Source organism: Spinacia oleracea, chromosome 6 (assembly GCF_020520425.1).
Source record: "Spinacia oleracea cultivar Varoflay chromosome 6, BTI_SOV_V1, whole genome shotgun sequence".
Classification (NCBI taxonomy): domain Eukaryota; kingdom Viridiplantae; phylum Streptophyta; class Magnoliopsida; order Caryophyllales; family Amaranthaceae; genus Spinacia; species Spinacia oleracea.
Window position 1 is genome coordinate 29,503,861 of NC_079492.1, and position 13,187 is coordinate 29,517,047.

Genomic DNA, 13,187 nt, shown 5'->3' on the forward strand with positions numbered 1-13,187 from the left:
CATTGAGGTGTCCCCGCAGCAGTCAATTTAGAAAGAATACCGCATTCTTTTAAATGGTCATCAAACTCGTGGCTAAGATATTCACCTCCTCGATCCGATCTTAGATCTTTGATTTTCTTGCCATGTTGATTCTCTACTTCATTTTGAAATTCTCTGAATTTCTCAAACGATTCAGACTTGTGCTTCATTAAGTAAATATAGCCATATCTACTGAAGTTGTCCGTAAACGTTATGAAATAGCTGAACTCACCTCTAGCTTTCGTACTCATACACTAGAGGAAAAAACCTCAAGTGCGGGCTCATTTTAAGGGGTTTAGTGCGGGCTTTTACATGTGCAGAACATGGCCTGCCCGCACTTGATGTTTCTCAAGTGCTGCCAAAATATTGGCAGCACTTGATATTTCAAGTGCTGCCAATTTGGAAAATGAGCCCGCACTTGACATATTTTGTGCTGCCAATTTTAGAATATGAGCCCGCACTTGATATATTTGGTGCTCCCAATTTTGAAAATGAGCCCGCACTTGACATATTTGGTGCTGCCAATATTGAAAATGAGCCCGCACTTGACATATTTGGTGCTGCCAAATTTGAAAATGAGCCCGCACTTGACATAGAAATGGGCATCATAAGCATAAAAATGAGCCGCACTTGGCCTATAAATGAGCCGCACTTGATCTAGATTTGTTATACAACGATTTCCCTGCTACATATTATAATTGGACCACGCCACTGATTAACCTTCATACGTCATACAAAAAGTATCCAATTATATAGATAATTAAAATAAATAGTATATAATTGTAAATATGAAAGTCGATTACATTGCAATCATATGAAACACTAGCTAGCATCCATAATTTAAGATTCAGTACAAGAAAATATCAAAAACAATCACTGGTAATGAAGTTTGCCAACATTTCTCGAACTTCATCTAGCTCCTCAAAGGTGAAAGGCCGCTCCCTCGTATTATTGAAGACCTTAAAAAGATCAGCCATCAAAAAATATATATACACTTTAGTTATATTATAAATATTGATTCGTAAAATAAATTAAGACTTAATTTGTTCATAATAAAGAAATAATGAACCATATAATAATAAAATTGGTTAATTTCGGTCCCAACTTTCAACTAATGAACTTAAATAAATATTTTAAAGTCCTTCCATGTTTAATAAACTTATTTTTATGTTTCAAAGACTCATTCTCACCCATTTTTGTGAAGTTATGCACATTTAAGCCTCGTTAGTTCATTATCGGTCACATTTTGACTAAAATGACTAATTTCGGTCCCAACTTTTATCTAATGAACTTAAATGAGTATTTCAAAGTATTTCCATGTTTAATACACTTAGTTTTATGTTTCAAATACTCATTCTCACCCATTTGGTGAAGTTATGCACATATAAGGATCGTTAGTTCATTATCGGTCACGTTTTGACTAAAATGACTAAATTCGGTCCTAACTTTCAACTAATGAACTTAAATGAGTATTTTAAAGTCTTTCCATGTTTAATAAACTTAAGTTTTATGTTTCAAATACTCATTCTACCCATTTTGGTGAAGTTATGCACATTTAAGCTTCGTTAGTTCATTATCGGTCACGTTTTGACTAAAATGGCTAATTTCGGTCCCAACTTTCAACTAATGAACTTAAATGTGTATTTTAAAGTCTTTCCTTGTTTAATACACTTATTTTTATGTTTCAAAAACTCATTCTCACCATTTTGGTGAAGTTATGCACATTTAAGCTTCGTTAGTTCATTATGGGTCAAATTTTGACTAAAATGGCTAATTTCGATCCCAAATTTCAACTAATGAACTTAAATGAGTATTTTAAAGTCTTTTTATGTATAAAATACTTAATTTTATGTTTCAGATACTCATTCTCATATACTTTGGTCAAATTATACACATTTAAGACTCGTTTGATCATTATAGGACACATTTTGACTAAAATGACATATTTCGGTTCTAACTTTCAACCAATGAACCTATATAAGTATTTATAACCCTTTAGATGTTTAATATACTTAGATATATGTTTAAAAAAAAATACTCATTCTCACCTACTTTAGTCAAGTTATGCATATATGAAACTCGTTTGATAAGTATAGGTTACATTTTGACTAAAACGGCTTATTTCGGTCCAAACTTTCAACTAATGAACCTAAATGGGTATTTTAAACCCTTTACATGTTTATTAGATTTATTTAATGTTTCTAAAACTCATTTGTACCTACTTTAGTTAAGTTAGGCACATATATAAGGCTCGTTGATCATTATAGGTCATACCCTAGGGGGTGGGTTAACTGTTAAGAAGTCACGTGTTACATCTATAAGTTGGGTTAACACGGTTATCAACCAAATTCTAAATTTTTAGTTCAAATCCTAGTTGAACTTTCGTTCACAAGCCACAATGAATATAGCCAAGACTGTCAAAACAAACAGAAAAGCGTATTCTTTCATTTTTTTAACCTCCCCCCCCCCCCCCCCCCCCCCCCCCCCCCCAAACCCAACACGATGACTAACTATTGCCAAAATATTTGGATAAGATAACACTGGAAGAAACATCAGCGGTGAAAACACAACTGACCAGTGCTGAATTTGAACGCCGAGTCTTTGATGCCTTTGCCAGATGGGTCGCCTGCTTGAGCGTTCTCAACATTGGTTCCAATATCATCATATGTGCAAGAGAATCATTATATTAAGTATTGCCACAAAAAGATTTTTCTACTAGTGAATATCAAGCAATAATCTATACAAAGTACAATCAAGCAATAATCTATGCAAAGTACAAAAACACCCAGAGCATTGACACCATATATAACTAACTAGGTTTGTACTGACACCATAGAAGGCAAGACGTTCACTTACATGGTCATTACATGTACATAGAAGAAGAAAGGGGGGCAGGGGAGGATTAAACGGTTAATACTAAAGATTATAGTGTTCTGACAAGAATAGTAATGGCTAGCATTCCAACACTCACCACAAATAAAAAGACAGGGTCTCCAAATTAATTCCACAGGCCTCCCTTGAAAATCATGTGCTCCATCTCCAGTGGTTAGTTTACAATTCTCTTCCTATTTATATGAAATACATATCAGGAAAAGACAAGTAATCCTTCAAAATCTGCAAGGAACTAGAGAGTCTAAACAGTAGACGTTTCCCATTCGGTACTGGTACTTATTATTCGAGTAGCAAAGTTGATATTTAAAGAAATCTCATCTGCAACTATCAGTGGCCAACAGGTATAAACAACAATTATGAATAACTCTTGATTAAGCTACTAGTAATGTTACAATTCAGTAGTTGGGCCATCTGCAAGACGGAAACTTTCCAAAGGACATTTAACTTGAGACTTTGACTACCTTATAGGATTCGATAATTATAAGCAGTCATTATTTGATTAAGAGACATAAAAAAGTAAAGTATCTGGATTAAACATGGTTACATATAGTATACATAAACTTAAAGTGCTCAGATACAGTTATAAACTACATAATAATATTAAACAATCAAGTTGCATACTTCCAAGGATGAAAAGAATCCTGGTGACTCACCCGGCAATAAATATAAGGCCTTTCAAAGAGTTATCACAGTTGTACGCTAACAGTGGCCTGCAAGGAATGTTGTTGGATTTCAGAGTCCAAGAGACAATCTCTTAGCTATGTGAATGAACAATCAGTGAATTTTTCTGCAATTCTAAACAAACTGCACATGAAACAACATATAGAGAAATAACACTAGCCTAAGTTGAAAAAGAAAGATCAGATTTTTCAACAGAAAAGAGCAACATGTTCCCAGTAACTAAAATTACTGATTATTTTTACTGCATGACAAAAGCACCACTGATCAACATAATACAATGAATTTAAGAACGAGACATTTTAGTTGGCAGCAAACTAGAACAAAAGCGAAAATGGAAAAAAGGAGTCAGCTAACTGGTTAACCAGGTAACTAGTCACACCGGATTTTATTTTGGGAATACAACTCACATAGTTCTGATTTCTGTGGGATAACACATACTTGGGATTATTGTGGGAAGACTATCCATAGTTGGGATTATAGTTTGAAATTTTCCTTACATTTTCTGCCAACTCTTTCCTGGAATTACACTATCTAAAGTTCAAACTAGACTGCTATAACCACTTGCAGCTCCGCTAGAATTTCCAGAATCTACCTCCCGGTTTCTACTCAAGCTAAAACTGACATACGTCACTACTCCCCCTCCTAAACAAGTGATTTACAGCAAGTTTGTCCCTGTTATGACCAGACACACACTGCTGACTGTGTGATACTTGATGCTGTTATCATCTTATCATCATAAACTGTGTGTCTGATAAAATGTACCTTGAGCATTTTGTAGCCATTATATAACTGCCTTTTTATAAATTCTGAACAACGTACATGTTTGAGGGAGGCTACATTCAACTCTGGATGGTCAGGCGGTATGCTTTATCGTCCAGTCCTTTACATCATTTAATTGGTTTGTCTAAGCTTTGAATTCATACATCAACAAACAACAAAACAGAACAAAACCCCAAAAATAAACTTCTTCAATTTTGTAAATCTGGCAATTGAGAAAGAAAATTGCAACAAGCAAGTAGTTCATCAACCCTAGATTTGCATAAAAATGGATAATTAACGAAAAATGAGAGGTCCTCCAATGTCCAGGAAATTGGAGTAAAGAAATTGATTAGGGCGGAGGATTGAAGGGAAAAATCGCCAAAAATAACCAGAAAAAAAAAATTCGATGAACAAACCTGAATTAGTCTGATCTGGAAGAGGGTAGAGATCAACGGAGGTGGGGGATATCGATCTCCGGCGGTGAAGAAGCGACGGCGACGACAGAGGAGAGAGAAAACGAAGCTGAAGCTGAAGAGGAAGAGGGAGAAGAATCGAGGAGAGAGATTCTCTGATTTTAGAAATATTTTCCTTTTTTTGCAATAATTTAGAAATATTATGTGAGGCTTTTGTAAAATTAGCCCGCACTTGTGAAAATGTATTTTTTCTTTTATTTTTCATGCTCTCAAGTGCTGCCAATTCACTAAATGAGCCGCACTTGAAGGGAAGCACATGACGATTTTTCCTCTAGTGATAGGCCCACATACGTCCGTATGTATTAGCCCTAGTAGTTCGCTTGCTCTTTCTCCCACCTTTGAGAAAGGTTTCTTTGTCATTTTGCCAAGTAAACAAGATTCGCATTGATCAATCTTCTCTAAGTCGAATGATTCTAGAATTCATTTCCGTTGAAGTAATTCCATGCGCTTTATGTTTATATGGCCTAATCGACAATGCCACAGAAATGTGAGATCCGAATCACCAGTTTTAGACTTTTTGGTATTTATGTTATAAATGTGTTTGCTCGTATCTAGCACATAAAGACCGTTTTCTTGTTGTGCTGAACCATAAAACATTCCATTCAAAGGAAAAGAACAACTATTGTCTTTAAATTGAAAACTAAAACCTTTAGAATCCAAACTTGAAACGGAAATGATGTTTCTGGTGATACTAGGAACATAGTAACAGTTTTCTAGTTCCAAAACAAACCCACTAGGCAAAGAAATAAAATAAGATCCTACGGCTAATGCAGCAATCCGTGCTCCATTTCCTACGCGTAGATCCATCTCGCCTTTATCAAGCTTTCTACTTCTCCTTAGTCCCTGCGAATTGGAACATAAGTGTGAGCCACAACCAGTATCTAATACCCAAGAAGTAGAATTAGCAAGATTACAATGTATAACATATATATACCTGAAGTAGAAGCAACGTTCCCGTTCTTCTCATCTTCCTTCTTCTTCAAGCAATCCCTCTTCCAATGCCCCTTCTTCCTGCAGTAGAAGCATTCAAAGTCGACAGGAGAACGAGTCACCCTTTTCTGTTTACCAGAACTGGTGCCGTTGGACTTGGATGAGGGCGTAGCCTTGCCCTTACCCTTCTTGCCCTTATTCTTGCTCGATTTCTTGAAGTTCTTGCCCTTACGCACCATAAGCATATCGTGCTTAATCTCTTGCTTGAGCGTCTTTTCAGCGGTTTTCAGCATACCGTGAAGCTCAGTAAGAGATTTCTACAAGCTGTTCATGTTGTAATTCAACTTGAACTGCTCATAGCCATTATGAAGCGAATGGAGAATGATGTCAATAGCCATTTCATTTGAGACGTCAGAATCTACAGCTCTCATGTTCTCAAAGAGTCCAATCATTTTAAGAACATGTGGGTTCACTGGTTCTCCTTTCTTGAGCTTAGTCTCAAGGATCAACCTTTGACTCTCGAATCTTTCGATTCTGGCTTGGTCCTGAAACATGTTCTTCAACTCCGAGATGATTTGGTAAGCATCCGACTTAATGAACATTTTCTGAAGTTCAAGACTCATGGATGCAAGCATCACACATTTGACATCCCTGTTGGCCTGAATCCAACGATTAAGGGCAACTTGAGTTACCTCCGGCCCAGCCTCTTCCGGTAACACTTCCTCAAGGACATATTCCTTTTCCTCATGCATAAGAACTATTTGTAAGTTCCTTTGCCAGTCGAGGAAAGTGTTGCCATTCAACTTCTCTTTGTCGAGAAATGAACGCAGGTTGAAAGTATTGTTATTGTTTGCGGCCATTTGATTACTACAATTGAAAAGAATTTGCAATAAATAACCATTCATACAATTCAATAACTTTGAAATAAAAGCAAACATGCAATCATTAAAGCTATTAAAACATTTCATTCATGAAAAAGCAAAAACATGGTCCAAAATGAATGAAACGATTCCAAGACCCCAAAAGTCCTAAATCCTTAAGCAGCTTTAGCATGTCTTAAGTAGTTTAAGATTTTAGGTAAGCAAAACCTATTGCTAGTAATCTCCAAATTACTCTTGGTTAATAAATTAATGCCATAATTTATCCCATTGCCACAACTTAATTCCATTGTTGTTTGAGTTGAAACCACAATCAACCTGCTCCTTTAGGACGCCTTACCACCTAAGTCAACTAAAATAGCACCTCGCTTTAGCGTAAACCTACTATCTTAGATCCCTAGATTTTTGTAAGCGCTTGATTTGGAAGGCAATTTTTAAACTCAATATTACTTTGACCTAGTTGTTTCTATGTTGGTTCGATTATTTAGTGAACTTAATCTAATCGATTCATATGAAACAACCTGTTCATGCAAAGCATACATACATTCATACATTCACGCATAATATATATATTAAATTGCATAAAGAAATGGTGATCTAGTATGGCCCAAAACATCTTGTCTTGAAGCATCCAATCTTCATCACCTCCTTGTTAGCTTGGCATCGTCTTGAATCTCCGTTCAAATGCTAACTTAAAGTTCTAAACTTAGAAATACTTGAAAATAATAAATTATATCAAAATTTCCATGGTACGCAGACCATATTTAAAACTTTACATTCAAATATAGAACGGTACGCATACCGTATTTAACTATCCTAAATGGCCATACTAGTCACTTGGAGTACCTGCATTACATAAAATATACATTCTATGCATTCACCCATTCGTGTACTAAAACGAATGGCCCATGTAAATATGCAAGTATTTACGTGAATTAATTAAAATTTACGTTCACATAAACGCGTCCTAAAAGATTAATCAATTTCCAAATTATTAATCCTTAGACTTTATTCTAATTAAAATTGAATTTAATTAAAATAATGCGACCTACAAAAATAATTAAAAATAATTATTTCATTTTAATTTCATTTAGTGGCTCCCACTCAAACCAATAATTATTCCGGATAATTAATTATGAAATATTAAATTAAAACTCGCGGCCCGGCCCAAACAAATAAAATATTAAATTAAATATCCCGTTAGCCCAAATTAATGCAAATATACGAAGCCCAACGAAATAAACAATTTTCAACGAAAAAAGTCCGATTACGTAGTTGGGCTAGGCTTGTGCCCAGCTCGATGCCCTTGCGTGTGGCCTACGAGGCGCACGAGCAAGCTCGCACACCCCAGGCCTTCGCGCGCGCGCGTGCCCGCAGCTATCGTTGCCCCTGCGCTGCGTCGTTGTGCCTTCGTGCGCTGGACGTCGCATGGCCTTGTGCCTTGCTTCGTCGCAGCCCCTTTTCCTCGCCCAGCGCGCACGAGGCACGCAGCACGCTTGCTGCTGCCCGTGTCGCTGCGGCTCGGCCATCGCATAGTAGCCCATATGGCTCGTCGAGCCATATGTCCACCACACTTGTGTTCGTGCCTTTGGTTCGTGATACGGACCAACTAAATTAAAATAAATTTAATTTCACGAACTTGCATTAATATTATTTTTCAAAAAGTTACGATTTTTATTTTCGAAAAACAACGATTTTAACTATTTAATAAATTCCAACGACAATCCAATTTCGTAAAATATTAAATCAAAGGCTAACATTATTCAAACTTTTAAGAACGAACGAATCAAAATTAAAGTTTGAACTTTTAATTAATAAAATCCGAAGCTTTAAATCGTTCATTAACAATTAAATTTCAGATTTTTAATAATTTGGTTTAAGTGCGATTAAAATTAACGAAACCATTCAAAATATTAATCCAATAATTTTCAAAATTAGCCACTGACCCATGAAATTATGTCCCTTTTCCCAATTAACCGTATTATTAAACCAAAATTAATTAAAATTCAATTAGTGTTTCAAATTTTACGAATTGGGGAAAGGCAAAATTAGGGTTTATACTTATCGGAAAAATTTGAAATTTTTACCATAGATCTAGAATATACACAGTAGCATTGTGTCAAAATTTCAAGCAATTCCAAGTTGTCTAGGTCGACCTTTTAATTGAATTACTGTCCGACACTTTTAATTTTTAATGAAAATTTAACAAAAACTCCCAAATAACGACACTTCGAGGCCTGTTTTTGCAATTCCGTTCCCATTAAATGATCTTAGAAAATCCTTTTCAATCAGATTAGGGTTTTAAAACTCGAAAAAACGAATATTTTTTATTTCGGACCTGATTATTATGCAATTCATCCAATAATTCGTAAAAATTCCGAAAATTCAACAAAAAATTCAAAATTTTCGACAGATGCAAAAACAATAAAATCATGCTAATTCATGCTTTGAATACATAAGGCTCATGATACCACTATAGGGGAATACAGTTAAACATAATAACATGTGCGGAAACAATCCCCAAAGCCAGGAAACATGTATAAAGCACAGATTAAGCAAACTTACATTCGAAGCGTGTTTTCCACAATAATCTGTCAACGAACACGAACAAAGAACTCCACTTGTCGTTCCTCTACTTGGTTCACCGACACGATCAGATCCGTCTTGATTATCGTAGCTTAGACAATCGATCAAGAGTTTGTGCTTTTTGGGATGAACACACTTTGGAGGCATAGATAGAATTAGGGTTCTCTGTTTTCTCCTAGGGTTGTGTGTATGAATTGTGTTATGTTGGAAAAAAGGTTAGAAGGTTATTAACATAACCTTACTAACCGACCAAGCCATAAGGCAAGGCCGGCCAGCAATCCCCGCGTGAGACAAGCACAGCGAGCTGGGCCATGGGCCTCGCTGTTGTGGCTGTGTCGCTGCTTCGGCCCGCGCGCACACGCGCAGCTCGCTCGGCCATGGGCCAGCGCTGCCGTGTTGCCGTGGCCTTGCTTGCTTGCCCAACGCGCGCCCATGGGCCTCGAGTGCTTCTTGCACTCGGCTCGTGGGCCGCTCTTCGTATCCGCGATTAAATATATTTCCGATATATTATTTATCGTTTCGTATACGAAGAATCACCGTCGTACGATTCGATTTATTCGTTTCGCCTAGCTTACGAACATTCGCGATACGATATACGATTCTGATGCAAGGTCGTATCGTATAATACGTTTTCCAACTAATTCCCGAAAAGCTATTAAATGAATTTCCGATTCATTTAATTCGGTGATCTGTTACGTGTCATTGGTGTGACCTTGTAGGTTCAGTCAAGAGTAAGCTGTGAGTTCAATATCCATTAGAACTCACTGATCGGAAGCATTGCTCCAGCTAGCTGTTCCGATCACTTGATCTCACTGAATTAATTGTTCGAAATTAATCTGAACCTTGGTATTAGACTTAATGCACCTTGGGTGAAGGAGATATTTCCTTCAGATTCGGATCCCAAGCCTCCAAAGCAGCAAGAATGAAGTGCACATCCAGCTTTACAAACCGGAAGGAAGCGAGCACCCCAAGATGCATGCCATCTAGCTCCCTCTTCTCCAATTTGCCTAGCGAACCAAGCCACGAGTTCAAGGCATTTTCAAAGGACATAGCCATCTTCTCTCTTATTTTTTCGTGAGGAAGCAGTATACAAGGAATAGCAGGGAATGATTGATGCAAGAAATGATCCGAAATACTCCTTATTTATACAAGAGTCGGCTCGCACGACAGCACGCTGGCGCCAGGCGCCATGTCCAGCGCTAGGCGCAGGGACCTGCACCGAAGGACGAGGCCACCGTCCTCTTTTATGGTTCCGAGTACACACTCTTTAGTGTTTTGGACAGCAAAGTACAAACCTCCATTATTCAAGATCCCAAAGCCGCAAGTCGCGCAAATTCAAGCAGTCCGGATCAACGCTTCGGGCAGATTTCGGTTCAAATTATTCAAAATTCAAGCATTCTAGTCCTAGATCGGCGTCCTAAGTTGAGTCTGCATATGCATAAGCAAAAGTTGAATATACTTTGACTTGCGCTTTTTCTTACCAAAAAACCTCAGTCAAAGTGGGGGCTTATAGTGGGTATATATACCCGAAAAAAGGGGCAAATTTTTTTCAAATTTTTTGCAAATTTTTCATGCATGCATATAGCTACAAATTTCAAAGCACACACAACGCATACAAGTTCAAATATTCAAACATACAAAATCCAATCTTCAAAAAATTTCTAAACCAATTCAAGTTCAAAACCATACAACCATACAAATTCAAGTTCCAAACCATATAAATCCATACAAATACAACCCAGCCTATACAAAATAAAGCCAGGCAAGCTGGAACTCGCTACCATGCAGGGTCAGTCCGAGTCATCACTAGTAGAAAAAACATCATTTGCAGTGCGCATAAATAGGGCTTTTTGCAGCGTTTTTGAGCGCTGCAATTGTGAGGGCTGCAAATAATAGGCTTTTATTTGCAGCGAACATAAACGCTGCAAAAAGACATTAATGACAGTGCGCTTTGTCTCACGCGCGCTGCAAAAAGCGTATTATTCACAACCTTTCACATTGCTCAGGCGCTGCAAATAGTACATTTATTTAGCAAAAAAAATTTACTGAATGCATTGGTACTAGGTACTAGCCTCCATAATTTTTCAGCACAAACATTCAAAAGAACATAGTACAAAATGGGAGTCAGAGTTTAACTAGAGGTGACCTGAACATAAAGGTACCACATCAAATCCCCAATGGTTGTGGGATTAGACAATCAAAAAGAAAAATAGAAAATGTCGGCCTGATAATGATTCTACATATTCTACAGCAACATTCCCCTTCTCATGGATTTTCTTCATGTAGAATTCCAGCTCGTTTCCCTCCAAAATACACCTGCCATTGACAAATTTAAGTTGTTGATTGGTTGCCAAAACATACCAGAAGAGAAATTGACTACACAAACTAAATAATAAAATATAATTCCATATTTTCCAACAATTGAGGGGGATGAGTCAGATGACATGCCTCTATATTTTTAGTTAAGTAGGATGAAAGAAACATGCTCAGAATATGAGAATGTGTACACATAATGTGGGTGATAAACTCATTAAAGGTGTGACATTAAAACTAGGAGAGTCAGTTGGTGCATAAATCACAGTGACATTATCATAGCCCAAGTACAAGGAGAGCACATTAAAGTTGAAAAAAAGGCAAGTAAAGTGAGAAAGCCTTGAACAAAATAACTAAACGTGACTATAATCAAATTTAGCGGCCCATTGCATGAGCTCGCAAATAGGCGTAAGATTCAAAAACAAACATACTTCGTACATTACGTCATGTCCCATTGTAGCTAGAATTGAAAAAAGTTCCGGCTAGTGTTTTTCCATTTTAATTTTTTCTTTGGGCAACTGAAGTATAAATTGTAGTCTCTAAATAATAGGTCACGTTTCCATTTTGAATTGTCCACTTTAAAAACTCAGTAAATTAAACTTTCAGCTTGTCCATATTAGTGATATTATCATATTAGTCATATTACCCTTAACCATAACTACAAGGAAAATTTACCTTGTAGCATGGTCAAGATGTATAAATTTACAGAAAATAAGAATTGAAGTATTTCATACCTAATCTTCAAATATGAGCCCTAATTACGTGGGGCCTATTATTTAGGGACAGAAGGAGTACGAGATAGTACTAATAAGGCAGAAACTATAGGATCTCTTCCTTTCCACCAGGAGAGGGGGGGGCTAATTCCACATTTTATCAAGCCTTAAACAATCTTCCATAAGTAAAATCACGCTCACGTACAACTGTACAATATTGGGAGTGATCCTTCCTAGAGTTGGCAAATAATACTGAAGGATAAACAAATGCAAGTAGTATCATTCTCATTCTCACCTGAAGAACCCACAAACTCAAGAGTGATTCCAAGCAAAAGAACCCGAATCCAATCAGGAAAAATATCTGCACAAGCAATAAAATCAAATAAAACCATTTGAAGTCCAACACTTCAAAGATACAAGGACTAACACTGGAAAAACGAAAAACAAATACACGTTCCCTGAAAACCAGCCCAAGCTGGGAAATGTTGATAATAAACTTTCACGATTCGTACACATTAAAGTTGCATCACCTACTGTGCTAGACCTTGAGAAATTAACTGAATTCCCGAGGTCCATAAAGATTAGATTTACTTATCGATTCCATCTTATAAAATAGAAATGAAAACATTAAGGATATAGAAGGTAGATAATTGGAAGACAGAATGTGATACTCCGTAATTTTAGAAGAAAAACATATTTTGCATAACATCTAAAACCAACATGACATTTCAGATCAAATACAACAAGAGGTCACATGATTAGAACTTTAAGATTTTTTTTTTTAAAATGATGTGATGTACTGTGTTAGGTTGACTTAAGAAATACTGAAAAAATAATTTCCTGAAACCATCTAAAATTGACCCATAAAAGATGAAAATATATAAATAAACTTACCCCAACAAGAAAACTTTGAGAAAATACATCAATTGCTGCAAGGATGCCCC

At 36.7% G+C, this 13,187-nt stretch overlaps 2 long non-coding RNA genes across 2 annotated transcripts; both read right to left on the reverse strand.

Moving 5' to 3' along the window:
- Positions 1 to 747: 747 nt before the first annotated feature.
- On the reverse strand, positions 748 to 4,960 carry LOC110784885 (uncharacterized). The gene is made up of 5 exons (XR_002532427.2): positions 4,767 to 4,960; positions 3,564 to 3,620; positions 2,990 to 3,083; positions 2,594 to 2,657; positions 748 to 977 (listed from the first exon to the last, which is right to left on the reverse strand). It is a non-coding gene; the product is annotated as an uncharacterized lncRNA (long non-coding RNA).
- Positions 4,961 to 11,232: 6,272 nt separating this feature from the next.
- LOC110784884 (uncharacterized) lies at positions 11,233 to 13,187 on the reverse strand. The gene is made up of 3 exons (XR_002532425.2): positions 13,138 to 13,187; positions 12,539 to 12,604; positions 11,233 to 11,533 (listed from the first exon to the last, which is right to left on the reverse strand). It is a non-coding gene; the product is annotated as an uncharacterized lncRNA (long non-coding RNA).